Raw genomic sequence first — 17459 nt, forward strand, 5'->3', positions numbered from 1 at the left:
TGCCATTGGGAAAGGCAGAGAGCCCCTCCTCCACTGTCCGGAAGGCAGTGTGGACAGGGCACGGGTGTGGTCACATCTGGCTGGCAGGTCAGGAGAGGAGCCTTCCCTTCCGAGGGAGAGCCCCTGGGCTGTGTCCCTTCCTCCCCTCTCCTTCCCTCCTCTCTCCCTAGCATCCTGCAGCCACACCGCCCAGCCTTTTCCTAAAACCTCCTCCCTTCCCCCTAAAAACAACCAGAGCCCAAGTCCTAGCTACCAGGACTCCTCCAGGGAAGAGGGCACCAGCCCTGCTGGGAGGGGACAGAGGAAGCAAAGACATGGACCCACACCCAGACCGCAGTTGGGTTTTGTCTTGTTTATCCACAATCGAACCCAACTAAGAGACGCAACGAGTAATTTCTCTCTCAAAAGCCCACTTAGTCTGCTGGAGATATTCCCGTTCTTCCCACTAGCATGACTTTGAGCTTTTCCTTGAGAATTAATTCCCTGACCTTATTCTGCTAAAAGAGAGCGCTTGCCACCCCCACCCCCCACCCCCATCTGGAGTCACCGCACGTGCTGAATCTACCTGGCGACTTGGAGAAGCTCCCGTTTACCCCATCAGACACAGAGCACGAGTGAGTTATCAACGTAGAGAAAGCAGCCGAGGGAAGAAGAGAAAGACCCAGGGGAACACCCCAGCCTTTAAGGATTGGGGAGGGAAAGAGGAGGGGAGAAGGAAATTTCCGAGGACGGGGGAGCCCTGGGAAATTCTGAGCAGCGGTGGGAGGCAGGGGGAGGCGGGCGGGGTCAAGTGTGCACGTGGAGGATGGACGAGAGGGAAGCCACGTGGTGGGAGATGAATATGAAGGACTTCTTACATACTAGGCGTGGGTGAGGCTTGCAGCACAAACGAGGGCACATTAGTGTATTCGTTAGAGCGCTAGCTGCTGTAACAAACAGCCCCTGACCTCAGCGGCTTATTGGTTTTAATCGTGGCTTCTTGGTTTTAGGTGTCCTTCACCTCCGTGAAGGTGGGGAGAGGGCTCTGCTCCACACAGCGATTCAGGGCCCCGGGCTCTGTCCCCAAGGACTCTGAAGGCCTCTGCTCCCTCTGTATCCAGCAGGCAAGCCAGACGAAAGAGAGGGGGAGAGTGAGAGGTTTGGGGGCCACGCCTGACACTGATGCTCATGGTTTCCGGCCACGCGGCCGTGCCGACTTCCACGGAGGCTGGGGGTGAGACGTCCCCATCTGCCCAGAGAAAGTGAGACAGGCTTGAACACACAGCACTGTGCTGCCACCGTCCCCCCCCCGTGAGAGTAAAAGGTTTTGTAATCTAGGGGGAAAATGAGAAAGAGGGGCTAGGAATAGAACATTCCTGGGGCGCTTGGGTGGCTCAGTCAGTTAAGCCGCTGACTTCAGCTCAGGTCAGGATCTTGAAGTTCATGGGTTCGAGCCCCGCGTCGGGCTCTGTGCTGACAGCTCAGAGCCTGGAGCCTGCTTCGGATTCTGTGTCTCCTTCTCTCTCTGCCCTTCCCCTGCTTGTGCTCTCTCTCAAAAACAAATATATGTCAAAAATTAAAAAAGGAAGAAAACATTCCTATAACTAATGTCTTAATCTCCCCAGAGCCCATAGTAAGTGTGCAATATCTGTCCTCCAGGTGAGTGTGGTCACATTGATAAACTACTTGGGAAGCAAGGAGGGGGTAGGGGAAGGGGGCTGGGGAGGGATAGCCACTCAGTCTGTGGTGACTATAGAGTGGGGGCTCGAAAGGTGGTCCAGAGAGTTAGGGAAGCAGGATCGTACTGGAATGCTCCGGAAACCCCGAGAAGACTAGTTGACAGGGCTAGAAGTTCTGTGAAGGGAATTGGTCGTGGATGAGGTTGGAATGAGGGCTTGGAACAGATGGGGCATGACCTTGAACTTTAAGAATTTTGGCAGCTCTGAGGAGTGGCCGTGGCTGGCTGTGGCCTGGGCTGGGGGTGGGGGGGCAGGCGGGGGAGGGAGGGAGCCATCTTGGATGAATCAGCAGGTCAGTTAAAATTAGGTGTGGTGGCCCAGCCCGGAGACGCCCGGAGGCCAACAGTCGCGCTGGCTCATGTGGCAGCCAGGGTTTATTTCTCCACGGAATCCTCAACCTTCCTACTTTGGACTTGGGGGGGCGGGGGGAGGCGCTTGGAGTTGGAGCTGGGCTCTGGTCTGTCTTGTGACCCCTGCTCTGGGCTGTTGGGTCAGTAACTCCGGGTCTCTGACCTTGGCAGCAGGAAGTCATGGGGCAGTTAGACCCGACTCCCGACTTCCCGGTCAGACTCTCAGACCACCTCGGTCTGGAGAGGTTTCCCTCCCTATTCACCTTGCTAACCCCTCCTTGTGGGGAGCCTTCCACAGCTGACCAGGTTACAGACGCTCTTACCTTACCTATGTGGCAATATTCGTGTTTGTAAACTGGATAATGGTTGTGAAATTTTTATTTTATTTTATTTTTATTTATTTATTTTTGAGAGAGAGAGAGAGAGAGAGAGCAGGGGAGGGACAGAGAGAGAGGGAGAGAGGGAATCCCAAGTAGACTCCTCGCTATCAGCACAGAGCCCGATGCGGGGCTCAAACCCACGAACTGTGAGAACGCGACCTGAGCCAAAACCAAGAGTCAGAGACTTAACCCACTGAGCCACCCAGGCGCCCCTGGTTGTGAAATTTTTAGGTCGTGTATTATTTGGCAGGCCCTATCCAAAGGCCCATCTCCCTTCTCCCATACACCCAGGAGCCACCTTCAAGAGGAGCAGCTGCTTAGGGGCAGGGGTGGGGATGGGGGAGGGTAGGGAACCTGAGATACTGAGCACTTATCAGGAAAGATTGAGATCCCATCTAAGGGATCTTAGTTGGCATCCCTTAGATGAGTTGGGACTCATCTAAGTTGCTCCCAGCTCCCCCCCACCCCCCCACAGCAATGAGAAGTGCTTATAAGCAAAAGACAAGGGTAGTTCAGATATCAAGGGGTGGATTCTTTTTTTTTTTTTAATTTTTTAAAATGTTTGTTTATGTTTGAGAGAGAGAGACAGAATGTGAGTGGGGCAGGGGCAGAGGGAGAGGGAGACACAGAATCTGCAACAGGCTCCAGACCCTGAGCTGTCAGCACAGAGCCAGACGCAGGGTCCAAACCCACAAACTGTGAGATCATGACCTGAGCCAAAGTCAGACGCTTAACTGACTGGGACTCCCAGGTGCCCCGGGGTAGATTCTGGAGCCAGACCACTGCGTTTGAACTCTGGCTTCGCTATTTGCTAGCTGTGTGACTTCAAGCAGGTTACCTAACCTCTCTGTGCCTTAGTTTCTTCCTCTGCCAACCAAATGGCAATCATAAAGGTACCTGCCTTCTAGGATGCGGTGAAATCTAAACTAGGTAAAAAAACCTAGAGTAAGCACTCAATACACTGTGGGCTACTGGACTCAATTATAGCGAATAGAGAAACAATGCTTTTAAAGAGATCTCCTTTTAGTGGTTAGAATTTTGACCCTGTTATGTCATTAGTGAATAACGTCCCTCTTCCCGGTGGACCGTGAAGCCCATGAGAGCCCGTGCCGTATCCGTCTTGTATTTCCATTGTCTGGTACAGGCCCAAGTTCATGCTGACAACAGCTATATTACCCCCTCTCACACAGCACATAAGGATCCTCATGACCCTTTTAAGCAGGAAGTTATTGATAAATATTTGTTGAAGAAGGGAATTCCTACCACTCAGGGCCGGGGAGGTGATGGATGGCAAAGTGCTTTGTAAACTGCAAAGTGCACAACTCGTGAGGATGGAAACTCTTACGACTTCTTCCCTGAAGGCCTAGGGTCTCATTCTACTTATGGCTTAGAACTTTCCCTGTGTTCTAGAACTTTCTAGAACCTTCCCTCCACTTGCCCCTCTGTCAAAATGTACCTGTCCTGAGTACTATTTTCCCTCGTGACTTGTCTCAGTGGCCACTAGCGGAATTCCATCACCCGCCACCAGGGACTTTATTTTCGCAAAGGCCAGTACAAGCTTGATAACTAACCCCAAAGACTCTTTCCTCCCATTCTACCCCGGACTGGCCTCCGCGACATTCCTCTGTCAGGTCTTGTGGCTTCATCTGCCCACATCCGTCCCCTGCTGTGCAGAGTCCATCCTTCTCAAATGGCACTTCCTCCAGGAAGGCCTCCCTGCAGAGCCCCCACCACATCACAGAAGAGCAACAGGCCAGTGTCACACCCAGCCAGAGAGCACATTCCCCCTTCCTCCACCTATTTGTTCGATTCGGGCCCTCAACATGCTGGATGAGGCCCACCCACGTCAGGGAGGGCAATCTGCTTTAGCTAGTCTATGAATTCAAATGTTCATCTCATCTGGAAATACCCTCACAGATGTACCCCCAAGATAATAATGTGTAACCAAATTCTGGGTACCCTGTGGCCCTGTCAGCTGATACATAAAATGAACCATCACACCTACCACATGGTTCTAGGTGATGGAAACTAGAAAAATAAAAAGAAAAGTTAAAAAAAAAAAAAGTAGGGGCGCCTGGGTGGCTCAGTCAGTTGAGTGTCCAACTCTTGATTTTGGCTCAGGTCATGATCCTAGGGCCTTGGGGCTGAGCCCCACATTGGGCTCTGTGCTTAGTGCAGAACCTGCTTAAGATTTTCTCTCTCTCTCTCTCTCTCTCTGCCCCTCCCCAAGTTAAGAGCTCGAATGTTCTCTCTCTCTCTCTCAAAAAAAAAAAAATTTTAAAGGCAAAGAAAAGACAAAAGGCCTACCTTTGTTGGAGCTCACGTGATAGTGGGGAAAGGCATAAGTAGAAAGACAATAAATAAAGAAAATAATATAAATAGCACATTAAATGATGATAAACGCTATGGAGGAAAAAAAAGCAATAAAACAGAGAAAAGTCATAGCGTTGAGTGGGGGAATACATTTAAAATTTTATTTTTAAAATTAACTTAAACTTATTTGATAAAGAGCTAAAGAGGTGAAGGAGAGACTTTGGAAATATCTGGAGGACAAAATATACCAACAGAGGGCAGGAACCGTAAGTACAAAGGCCCTGAGGTGGGTGTGTGTTTGATTTACTCAAAGGACGGTAACAGTGACCTCAGCCAAATATTCCGGTTCGTGCGCAGAGTAGTTTGAGTTGGATTTCTGTCACCTGCAATAAAAAGATGTCTACTAATACAGCTTCCCTGATCCCCTCCAAGTAACAAACGCTGTCCTGGCTCCTCCCGCCCGTGATCTGTCCCTCTTCCCACACTTACTATCAGTGCTCCTGGCCTCACACAGCTGCCTTTATTCGAATTTGTGTGCTCTTCGGAAATACTACCAAACACTTACCGTTTGCCAGACGGTGTATGTCACATCCTGGTGTGAAGATTAACGCCTTTTTAAGGATGCGGTCAGGAAAGTCCAGAGAGGATAAGTCGTTTTTCCTAGCGCCACACTCCCAGGAAAAGCAGGCCCTGGGCTAGGCCTTGCCATCGGCACCCCTTGCTCTGACCTGGGCATTCTGGCTACCATGGCCAACCATGACCCCTGAGACCTTGGCAGTCCAGAGCCCCCTTCACAGAGCTGCCACAGCCCCTAATAAGGATGCTGCCCTATGGCCCTTCATCCCAGGTCCCCACCCCAACTGGGAGCTTTGAGTCCCCTGGAGGTGGCCCTGCCAGGGCCGACATCCCACCCACCCTCCGCTACCCCCAGGCCGGGAGCCCCACCGGTCTGGGCAGCCTAGATTCTGTTCCATCACGCTGGAGCTTGACATGCAGTAATTTGGTGTGGCTTTTGACTTCTCAACTCATCTGTGAGCTTCTCAGGGTGGGAGCCAAGTTTCCGTCTCTTATCTCCCTCTCCTAACCCCCCGGGGGACTTCCTGGCCGGATCAGTACTGTCAGAGAGGGCCCGTTGGATTCCTGGGGCCCCCGTAACAATGACCACAACACGGTGGCTTCGAACAACAGAAACGGGCTCTCCCAGAGTTCCGGAGGTCACGGGTCTGAAGTCAAGGTCTCAGCAGGCTGGCTGCCTCCGGAGGCTCCGAGGGAGAATCTGTCCCCAGCTGCCAGCGGCCTCCACCTTGGTTTGTGGCTGCACCACTCTGATACTGGCCTGTGTCCTCTTGCCACCTTCTCCTCGTGTCTCTGTGTCTTCTCCTTTTCTTTCCTTTTATTATTTAAAAAATTTTTTAATGTTTATGAACTTTTGAGAGATAGAGACAGAGCTCAAGCAGGTGAGGGGCAGACAGAGGGAGACACAGAATCTGAAACAGGCTCCAGGCTCCGAGCTGTCAGCACAGAGCCCGACCTGGGGCTCGAACTCACGGACCGTGAGCTCACGACCTGAGCCAAAGTCGGACGCTCAACCGACCGAGCCACCCAGGTGCCCCATCTTCTTCTCCTTTCCTTTTCAGGACACTGTGGTTGGGTTTGGGGCCCACCTGAAATCCATCATGATCTCCTCTGGAGATCCCTCACTTCATTACGTTGGCAAAGACCCTATTTCCAAATAAGGTCGCGGTCACAGGTACTGGGGTTAGGACTCGGACTTCTCTTTTAGGGATCACGGTCAACCCACCGCAGAGGGAGAAACGCAGGCCCAGAGGAGACGGGGTTTGCTCGGGATCCCACAGTGCACTGGGGCCACCAAGAGAGGGCCTGTTCTCCTGACGCTGGGCCGAGCCCTGGCCCCGCCCACATTCTGTCTCGGGGTCCAAAGATGCCCCGGGAAAATCTTCAGTGAAAAACCATCTGGAGACTGTCTGGGCTTTGGGAGAGCCTGCCCTTTCCTGTGCAGAATGGCCCAGACTGCGATCATGGGAGGGAGTTTCCTTTCCTGGTTGGCTCTGTGCCTGGGGCCTGGGCTGGCGGGCAAGCCCTGGGGAAGAGTCCACGTCTGGCCCGCTCATGGGGTCCCTGCCCCCCTCCCCTTCTCTGTGGAGGCCAGAGGCCACCCTGGTCACAATGAGGAGGAGGGCAAGAGGAATGAGTTCCCTCGACCTTGGGGTTGCTTTCTTTTTTTTTTTTTATGTTTGTTTATTTTTAAATACTATTTTATTTTATTTTTTTAATGTTTATTTTTGACAGAGAGAGAGAGAGAGAGAGAGAGAGCGTGCGAGCAGGGGAGGGGCAGACAGAGAGGGAGACACAGGATCCAAAGCAGGCTTTGGCTCTGAGCTGAGAAGTCGAACGCTTAACCGAAGTTGGACGCTTAACGGACTGAGCCACCCAGGCGCCCCAATGTTTGTTTATCTTTGAGAGAGAGAAAGAGAGAGTACAAGCAAGGGAGGGGCAGAGAGAGAGGGCAGAGGATCTGAAGCAGGTTGTGTCCTGACTGCAGAGAGCCTGATGCGGGGCTCGAACGCACGAACCTTGAGATCCATCACCTGAGCCGAAGTCGGATGCTTAACTGACTGAGGCACCCAGGCGCCCTAGGGTCACGTTCTTTCCAGGAGACGACTCTGCTCTCTTTGCAGAGCAAAGAGAATGAATCCCGGGGCGCCTGGGTGGCTCAGTCGGTTAAGCGTCCCACTTCAGCTCAGGTCATGATCTCGCGGTCCATGAGTTCGAGCCCCGCGTCGGGCTCTGTGCTGACAGCTCGGAGCCTGGAGCCTGCCTCGGATTCTGTGTCTCCCTCTTTCTCTGCCCGTCCCCTGCTCATGCTCTGTCTCTCTCTCTCTCAAAAACAAACATTAAAAAATGTTTTCTTTAATTAAAAAAAATAATAAAGCGATGAATCCTTCTAAATCCTTGGGCCTTAGGATTCTGGCTTCAGAGCCCACATGGCCTTGCTCAGGCCCAAGTGTCCATTTGCCGAACATGTGGCCTCGGGCAAGTCACGGACTTCTGTTTTCATGCTCTTAGTGGTAAAACAAGGAAAACAGGAGACTGACCCTACGCCTGGGTGACTCAAGAGTTGGTTAAGTGTCCAACCCTTGATTTCGGCTCAGGCCATGATCTCCGGGACATGGGAACTTCCCCCTCTCTCCGGGAAGACCTCTGAGCCCCTTTGCAAATCCACCCACCCCCTAGCCAGCAGCCCTTGTGCTCTGCACAGCCCGGGACGAGAAGTGAGTTTGGGTTGTTCTGTGTCGAGCCGAACTCTTGCCTTCTTTCCCAGGCGATTTGAGAATCTAGAACGAGAATCTAGAACCTTAAACACTGAGCGGTGTGGGACGTCCCGGCAGCCCGGGTTAGCCTTCGCCAGGCACAGCCGTGGGCCTCACAGAGCCAGCATTTCCTGAGAACCACGTGGGAGATCCAGACCCATGGTCAGGAGGAGTGGGGGGCGGGGTGGGGGGGGGAGCACAGTCCTGATGCACAGCAGGGGGGAACAGCTAAATTAAGCCTCCTGCCTCACACCTGGCCAGTCCTTTCCCTCTGGCCCCTCCCAGTCCCACATTTCCTCTGTCATGAGCCCATGAGCTCAGATTTGCTCCTCCCAAGGACTGAGTCTGGTCCTTTGCCCCGCCTACCCCAACCTCTCTGGAGTGTTCTGGCGAATGACATTTTCCTCATCTCACCAGATTGGAGCCACAAGAGCTGTGAGCTGTGGAATTTAGGTTTTGTTGGGCCAACGCAGTTCAAGGAGCTAGTGAGGCGCCTGGGCAGCTCAGTCCGTTAAGCGTCCGACTCTTGATTTCATGATCTCACGGTTCGTGGGTTCGAGCCCCACATCGGGCTCTGCGCCGGCAGCATGGAGCCCGCTTGGGATTCTCTCTCCCTCTCTCTCTGCCCCTCCCCCACTCATGCTCTCTCTGTCTCTCTCAAAATAAAGAAATAAACTTAAAAAAAAAAAAAAGGTTCATGGGGCAAGGAGCTAATCGCTTTGAAAGGCAGATAACAAAAGGTGCAGGCCCTGTACTGGGGTCACCTAGTGGCGGGTGTAAAAATGGGCCACTCAGCAGACACCGCAGGAGTCTCATCTCTGAGTCTGGGTCCCGGGCAAAAGCACACCCTGTCCTCGACGAGGCCCACCTCATGCGAGAGCCAGGGAGGGACCAACCTACATTTTGTGTGGATGGCCTTCTTGGGTGCAGGGGTGGGGGGCTGAAAAATCAAACCCAAGGGGTTGGGGAGAGAACATCGTCAAAAATAATCGACGTTTTTTCGGTTCCTAGGATCTCAGAATCATGGAATGTTAGATTCCAAGGATCGCAGAATCACAGCCAAGGAAAGGACTGTAGCCCACGCAGTGGGATTTCCTCGTTTTTCAGATGTGGGCAGGGATCTGGAGGTTTCAGGGCCAGCCCGCCACATTTCATGCTCATTCCTGAAGGAAGGGATTCCACATATTCCTGTGGGAAACACTCCCCGTGACGTCACAGAGGACCCCTCCCCATACGTCAACCTCCAATCCCCCTGGCCAGCCCAGCCCGCCAGAGCCGACTTGCCCACCCACACAGGGGAAGAGGCATGCCCACAGCCAGTGCACGAAGGGACCAGACCTGGGTCCCCTGGCCCCCAGCCAGGCTCAGGCGGCCTCTGGATTTTCATCTTTGGCCACAGCAGAACTTCCTGGAGTCACCCCCCAGCAGTTCCTTGGATACGTAAATAAAGCCTCTGGGTAAGATGTCACCACCCCCAGCCAATCAAGAAGTCAGGTTTTAATGCCAGAGGGACTGCCCTTTTCCAAGCAACTTGGCAAGACTGCCCACTGGCTGCCTCTTCGGAAGCCCAAGTCTGGAGAGGTCGGCAGACATCTGAAATGGTTAAGATCTGTTGGAGCAGAACTGGGGGCTCAGCCAGGGCTCTGCAGACCCACAGGATGCCCAGATCCCACCCCCCACCTTGGAAGATCACCTGGTTGGCAAACTGATGCTTTGCAAAATGCTGCCCGGGCGGTCCCTGGGCCAAATCAGCAACAGCTGGCTCATTGGCACCTGACCCGTTTATAGAGGACAGTCATCGGTTGACTTGTCCAGAAGAACACCCCCTCGGTTTGGGCCTTGTTTCTTCCTCTCTCCAGTCTCACGCTTGCAACGAGGACTTCCAGAAACAGCACACTGCTTTTGCTATGGGGGAGGGGACGTGACGTGGGGCGGGGAACAGAGAGCTGCATTCCCCTGGCCACAAGGGACCAGTGGGACGTGGGACACAAGGAATCTTCTCACTGGATCTGGAGGGGAAACCCTCTTACATCTACAGTCCCGGGACCAGAAGGACGTGAGTTGGAATAGAGCTGGAGGCTCTGGAAAAAACCCTCCTATACTGGGACTGAATGAAGCCAGTACCCCCTAAAGAAACACAGAGCCGAGGGAAAGGAGAGAGAGAGAGAGAGAGACCTATGACCATGAGGAGGTCCCTAATCTCAGGACCTGAAGGTGAACCTGAAATCTGTAGATTTCCCTTTGAATCCAGAAGTTAGATCAATAGCTCTCAAACATTCTGTCTATGACCCATTTCACATTGCAATCCAGAATACACACACACACACACACACACACATACACTCAAGTACGTGATGGTATGTACATAATTTTCATGAAACAATACTTACCCCCTGATTATGTGGGACACACTCTGATACTTCCCATTCTATTCCATGTCATTTGCTTTTCCTACCAGCTGAGACCCACTGAATTGATTTCGTGACACACTACCGAGTTGTGATCTGCGGTAGAGAAACCACCAAGCCGGATCAATATCCTTCCAATAAATCCATGTCTTGCCAATGCTGGTTCAAGTCGGGTCTGCCACTTGCAACCCCAGAAAATGCTACTTAAATTCACCCTTTGGGACGCCTGGGTGGCTCCGTCAGTTAAGCATGCGGCTTCGGCTCGGGACATGATCTCATGGTTCATGAGTTCGAGCCCAGCACGGGCTCTCTGCTTTTCAGCACAGAGCCTGCTTTTAGCTCTTCTGATCCCCTCTCCCTCTGCCCCTCCCCGCGGACGCGCGATTTCTCTCTCGGTCAAAAATAAACAGTAAAAAAACAAAGAATTCACCCCTTGCGTGCCCTTGGCCTCGATTCCAGCTCTGCCCACCCGCATGCCTGGCCAGGCAACCGCTGGGAGTGCCTTCTGCAACCTTGCTTACATACTCATCCACAGAAGGGCACTGTGGGCTTCTGGGATGTGCTTTAGTGGCAGGGGAGCCGTGACCTAGGCAGACCTCGGTTCTAACCCAAGCCCTAGCACTTAGTGGGATCAGACACCGTGCCCTTGGGTAAGGTGCCCAGGCCTTGGCACCTGAGACATGAGCCTCAGTCCTGGCAGCTGTAAACTGGGCTTGGATTCCCTGCCTCTTTTTTTTTTTTTTTTTTTTTTTTTAAATTTTTTTTTTCAACGTTTATTTATTTTTGGGACAGAGAGAGACAGAGCATGAGCAGGGGAGGGGCAGAGAGAGAGGGAGACACAGAATCGGAAACAGGCTCCAGGCTCTGAGCCATCAGCTCAGAGCCCGACGCGGGGCTCGAACTCCCGGACCGCGAGATCGTGACCTGGCTGAAGTCGGACGCTTAACCGACTGCGCCACCCAGGCGCCCCTTGGATTCCCTGCCTCTTAGAAGGACCGTGTGGACAGAATGAGTTTGTGTGTGAAACTCTCTGTGATATGGTGATTTCTTTTTTTAAAGTTTATTGCTTTGGAGAGAGAGAGGGCACACACGAGTGGGGGAGGGGCAAAGAGAGAGAGAGAAAGAGAGAGAGAGGGAGAAAATCCCAAGCTGTCAGCACAGAGCCCCATGCGGGCTTGAACTCAGGAACTGTGAGATCGTGACCTGGGCTGAAATCCAGAGTCGGACGCTTAACCGACTGAGCCGCCCAGGTGCCTCTGTTATATTGTGATTTCTAATAAGAAACCTATTTTTGGTTTTCAACCCCATTCTGGGCATAGAGCTCCTAAAACCCTTGGACTCTCTTAAGTGATCAGAGTGATAAAGGTATCTTTTGTTAATAAGGTGACTTTTGGAATGTCCCTACATCACCTGAAAACGGAGTGGGGGCAGGGGGGAGGGGAGGGCTGGTTGTCAGTGGCACCGGCTGTGTGACTGGGGGGGAGGGAAAGGGGCTGGAGATTTGAGTTTGATCACCGATGGCCAATGATTTAATGAATTGATTCACTTCATTAATTTAATTAACTGCACAGGGTTCAGCTTCCTGGTGAGTGAACACGTGGAGCAGCGAGGTCACTGCCCGTACCCTTTCCCCAGACCTTGTCTGGTGCCCCCCTTCCATCTGGCTGTTCCTCTGTTAATCCTTTTGTGGTAAACTGGGGATCTAGTCCTGTGAGCCCCTCTGGCCAATTAATTGAGCCCACGGAGGTGGTCTTGGGGACCTCCGGTCTATAGCCACTAGGTCACGAGCACAGATGACAGCCGGGACTTGCAGGGGGCGTGTGAAGGTGGGGGAGGGGCACCCTTGCAGGACGGAGCCCCTAACCTGCGGGATCTGATGCCGTCTCTGGGTAGGCAGTGTCGGAACAGAATGAGGTTGTAGTCAGTCACCCATCTGGTGTCAGAGACTCATTTGCTGGGGCGGGGGAAATGTGTACCTGGGAGTCAAGGGCGGAATTCTGGGCTCCCGGCACATGACTCAGATGCAATGCTCTACACTTGGCAGTTTCCATCCCTTTAACCCCACAACCACAAAAATCTTGGTTTTTAATTCAGGGTAGGACAAGGAAGGGGAGTGTGCCCTCAAGAGTCTCTCAAATGTCCCATGAAAGGTGAGTCGTGTGTGTGTGTGTGTGTGTGTGTCAATGGTAACAGTGACAAGAGTCCTGGATGAGTCTTCCCATTGTCCAGGTGAACTCACTAGAGCCTCACAGGAACCCCGGAAGTGGGGCTGGAGGATTATGAGGACAAGCAGCACCGACTGGGCTCAGTGTCCCTCACTCCCCTGTGACCGCTGCCTCCCTGCTTCTCTCCCTGGAGCTGCTTGCTGTGCCGGGATGGAACTTTCACTGCATTTGGCAAACTGTGCTCCCCCCGGGGGCAGGCGTGGGAGGAGGGAAGAGATCCCGGAATTCAGGAATTTCAGGGTCGGAGCGTTCCCCAAGGCTCCCTCTCCCCAGTGCTTGACTGTCAGCACCTGAGCAAGGACTCCCCGAGATGCCTTTCGGGCTGTGAGCACCCGAGCCGTGGTTTGGGATTTTTATAACGGTGGCCCTAAAGCGCCCTGCTCCCAGGGGCCCAGCCGGATTTAGGTGTGCTGACATCCCTACCGACCGCTGCCCTCGGGCCGCAGGAGCCCGTGAGCAGCTTGGCTGTCTTCCATGTGCAATCCCGGCGGCCTCCCCGGCAGCTCTGGGAGGGAAGAGAGAGCACCTGTCCGCAGCTCGGGCCCCACCTAACAAGGGACCACTGAGCCGACAACAGCGAGCTCTGCAGGAGAGCTACACAAAATCTACCGTTTTAGTTACTTCCAAGGGCACAGCTCAGCGGCAGGAAGTACATCCACGTTGTCACGCAGCCGTCACCCCGCCCACCCCAGAGCGCGTTTCCTCTTGCAACACTGAAGGAAACTGTGTCCCCACTAATCACTACCTCTCTACCCCTCCTTCCCCCAGCCCGACAACCATCATCCTACTTTCTGTCTGTATGAATTTGACTCCTCGAGGGACCTCATATTAAGTGGAATCATAGAGCGTCTGTCCTTTCGTGTCGGGCTTATTTCATGTTTCCAAGGCTCTTCCGTGTTGTAAGGTGTGTTAGAGTTTCCTTCCCTTTTTCAAGGTTGAATAATAGTCCGTCCTATACATTGAAAGCCAGCTCAAGGCAAGGGGATAAAGGAATGGGTAAATCAGGAGAAAAGTTGCAAATCCTGGCCATGACCTTGAGCTAATTCTTACAAAGCCCTTGGAACAGTACCTGGTACATAGCAAGTGCTCAGTAAATCCTAGCTAGAATGATTACTGCTATTATTGTTACTAATATTTTTTTGAAGCTGGTGATAATATAATATTAGCATAATTATAGTATTAAAATGAGTTTCGGAAAGAGATCACAACCAAAAATTGTCACTCCCTGCTTGCCGTATCAGCATGATTTTTCAGGATTTTTTTCCGTCCCTCTCCTCCTCGTTCCCTTTATTAGCTACTAAGGGTGGTTAAATTCACCACCGAGGCCATAGATTCGAGAATGTCAACAAGGGTTGTGATGGAATGAGAGAAGGCCAGAGACCCTGGCTTCAGAGCCCTGTGGCTCCATTGGGTGGATCTGTGGCTGCAGACGTAGTCCCCGGTGGTGACTTCGGGTACGACTCCTGGGCAGGAGTGGGGACAGCCAGGACTTTATCTGGGTCACCGCGTCTCATAAGGAAGGCATTCTTCAGTCCTGTACCTGGAAGGAGGGTGTGTGGGGGGAGAGCAGTGCGGAGGACGGGATGGACCAAACACCTGTTGCTTTTGCCTGCCCAGCATCCTTTCTTGGCCTTTTCTAGGAAGAGCGCCCCCTTCCTGCGGGTGACTGCCTCTTGACCCCCTGTGGTTGTAGTGAGCCCACTAACCAACAAGCCTCACCTCCGTGCCTACCCGCCTGTTACAGCCCGAGTGTCTGTGTCCCCCCACATTCCCATATTGGAATCCTGCACCCCACGTGATGGTATTCAGAGGTGGGGCCTCGGGGAGGTGATGAGGCCATGAGGGTGGGGCCTTCAGAAACAGGATTAGTGCCCTTTTATTTGCTTATTTATTTTTTAAAAGCACATATTTTATTTTTTTTTAAGTTTATTTACTTTGGGGGGGTGGGGAGAGCACACAGGAGGGGCAGAGAGGGAGAGAGAGAGAGAGAGAGAGAGAGAATCCCAAGTAGGCTCCGGGCTGTCAGTGTGGAGCCCGATGCAGGGCTCGAACTCACAAACCGTTAGATCGTGACCTGAGCCGAAACCAAGAGTCGGCGGCTTAACCGACTGAGCCACCCAGATGCGCCAGGATTAGTGCCCTTTTAAAAGAGACCCCACGGCTCCCTGGCCCCTTCCACATGTGAGCACACAAGGAGAAGTCAGCAGGCTGCAGCCACGTAGCGGGTCCTCACCCGAATCCCCCCATCTTGGCACCTTGAGCCCAGACTTCCGGCCTCCACAACTGTGAGAAATGAATGCCTGTGGTTTCAAAGCCCTCCAGTCTGCAGTTTCTTTGTTATGGCACCCCCCAAAAGGACTAAGATGCACCCCAAAACACAGGTGCGCCTGTGACCTCCACGAGGCCAACCCGATTCTCCCGAGGGATCACAAATCCTGACGGGACAAGAAAGGACGGTGACTGAGTTAAGGGATGGAACCAGCCTCCCGAGTCACGCCAAGCTCCTGACGCACTGCGGGCCGCCTGCTTCCGGACCTTTCCCCGGGCCTGGCGGTTCTGCCGCACCTTTGAAGCTGGAACTGCCTCGGGGGGTGTTCCAGAAAATTCTTAAGTGAAATTTAGCCTGAATCAATCTCTAGCGCTTGTGTTCAAAAAATTTAATAAAACCACAGCTCCAGGCAGCCGGGTGTTTGGCAGTCAGCTCCCGAATTCTTCGGCTCCAGGGGTTGTGGCCAGGCCCCTGGGGGAGGGAGGGCCACCTGGAGGGTCTGATTTCCAGTGGCACTCCTACCGCCTTCAATTAGGTTACAAAAGGGAGACACTGTTGGTTTGTCTGGTAACACAGAAATTCTCTAAGCCTTTGACGAGAGCAAAGGGGATATTTTTGAAATATTTCCCAATGCCCCCTTTATCTGTGTGACGTCCCCCTCCCCGGCCCCCTTCAATCTCAATCTCTCAGGGAATAAGAGAAAAGGACAAGAAGTCCTCAGGGCAGAGAGAAGCAGACGTGACCTTGGGGAAGTGCCTACAGAGAATGGAGGAGGGAGAAGCCTCCCAGGGTTGGGAGGGAAACAGGCAGAGAGAGCAAAGAGTCAGGGGTTAGCTTCCCAGGATGGCCGGACTCTGGCAGAAGCAGAAGCGGCTGGAAAACTCCCTGCCCCCTGGGGGCAGGAGGCAGCCAGAGGGGGCAGAGAGGACTGGGGCAGGAGCAGGAGCCAGAGAAGAGCCTGTGGTGTTTTGGGGTCGAGGCCACCGGCCCCCGCTGCCCCCAGGCCTCCCCATCCAGCCCTGCCCCCACCCCCTCTGCAGCTCCCCTGGGGCCTGAGCAAGGCCTACAACGCAACACGGGACCCGGGCCCAGGGCGTGGGGACCTCACAGAGACGTAGGAGTCTATTCCCCGGCCGTGTGGGCGCGATGCAGGTGCGGCTGGAACCAGAACACCTCAGAGCCCAGGTGCCCCGTCCCAGCCAGCAGAGATCCGCGAGGTGGTCTTCCACGGCCGCCGCCCAGTGGGACGGTGGGACACAGGCGGCCTCTGTGCAGGCCAGTCAGACCCCCGAGGGACACACAGGCATCCCCAGCCCCGTGCCTTCTCGGGGAGGAGGCACAAACTTTCGTAAGCAGCGTCTCCCGCGCGTGACAGGCTTTCTTGCCCGCCCCCCGCCAGTGTCTCCTGGGACTTTTGCTTCACCAGGGCTGCTGTGGTAAACAGCACCCTAGTGCGGTGGCCGGCCTGGCCCCTGAGGTTCCCGGGACCGAGGAGAGGCCTGGGCATCTGGGTCTGTTGCCAGAGAAAGCAGCAGGGAGGCCAGGTGGCCGCTGCCCTGGTTGGCCAGTCCTACCTCAGGGACAGCGTCTGTTCAGAGTGCCCCCTCATCCCACCCTGCTCAGAGGGCCCCAGGGGACACGGGCAGGGTGCCAGCAACCCAGAGTCTGCCAGCAACAGCCCCCGGTGTGGCCTCTGGAAGGCTGCGAGAGGACCTGGGGCTTTTGGCCACATCGCCACGAATGAACCACGCGGCCCCCGATGGCAGCCTGCCCACACTTGGAGACACAGAGCTCAGCCCGAGACTGCCATACAGGCCACGGCCACAGACACGGGGTCTAGAGCCCGTCTGCTGTTTCCTAGCTGTGTGACCCTTCTAAGGGCTCAGTTTCCTCATCTGCAAAGTGGGAGAGTCACGGCCACAATCCCGTATCTCCAAACCACCGGGGCCAGCTGTGTTGCAGAGTCTCCCACTTTTTCTGGAGTCTTGCAAGTTTTTCAAGACCCCGGCCACCCCGTCTAGCCACACGCTGCTAATATTTCCGCGGGAAAACGACGAATCCGCCAACGAGGTGGGACGCGTAAGAACCATCACCTTGCACCGGGTCGGGTTCCTCCACCACACGAGTTCGGAAAACACGCCTCAGTCTTCAGAGAACTCTGCATCTCACGGTTGCAGGGACGAGGCCTCAGACCTTGGGTGTCACCCACCTAGGAGCGTGGAAAAGGGATGTGACAGCACCCGAGGCAGCCACCGTTGACGCACTTGCCGCGTGCTCCGTCCACGCTGGGCGCCGCGTGACTTGCTCCTCACGACAGCTCTGTGCCACAAGAACTGTTTTAATACCCATTTCACAGCTGGGGGATCGAAGCCCAGGACAGAGGAGGCACCCGCTCCCCGTGGTCGGCTGGACCGGGGTCCTGGTGTTCATAGCCACGCCCGTTGTGCCCGCTTCACAGCTAGGA

This window comes from Prionailurus bengalensis, chromosome B4, assembly GCF_016509475.1.
Source record: "Prionailurus bengalensis isolate Pbe53 chromosome B4, Fcat_Pben_1.1_paternal_pri, whole genome shotgun sequence".
Lineage (NCBI taxonomy): Eukaryota > Metazoa > Chordata > Mammalia > Carnivora > Felidae > Prionailurus > Prionailurus bengalensis.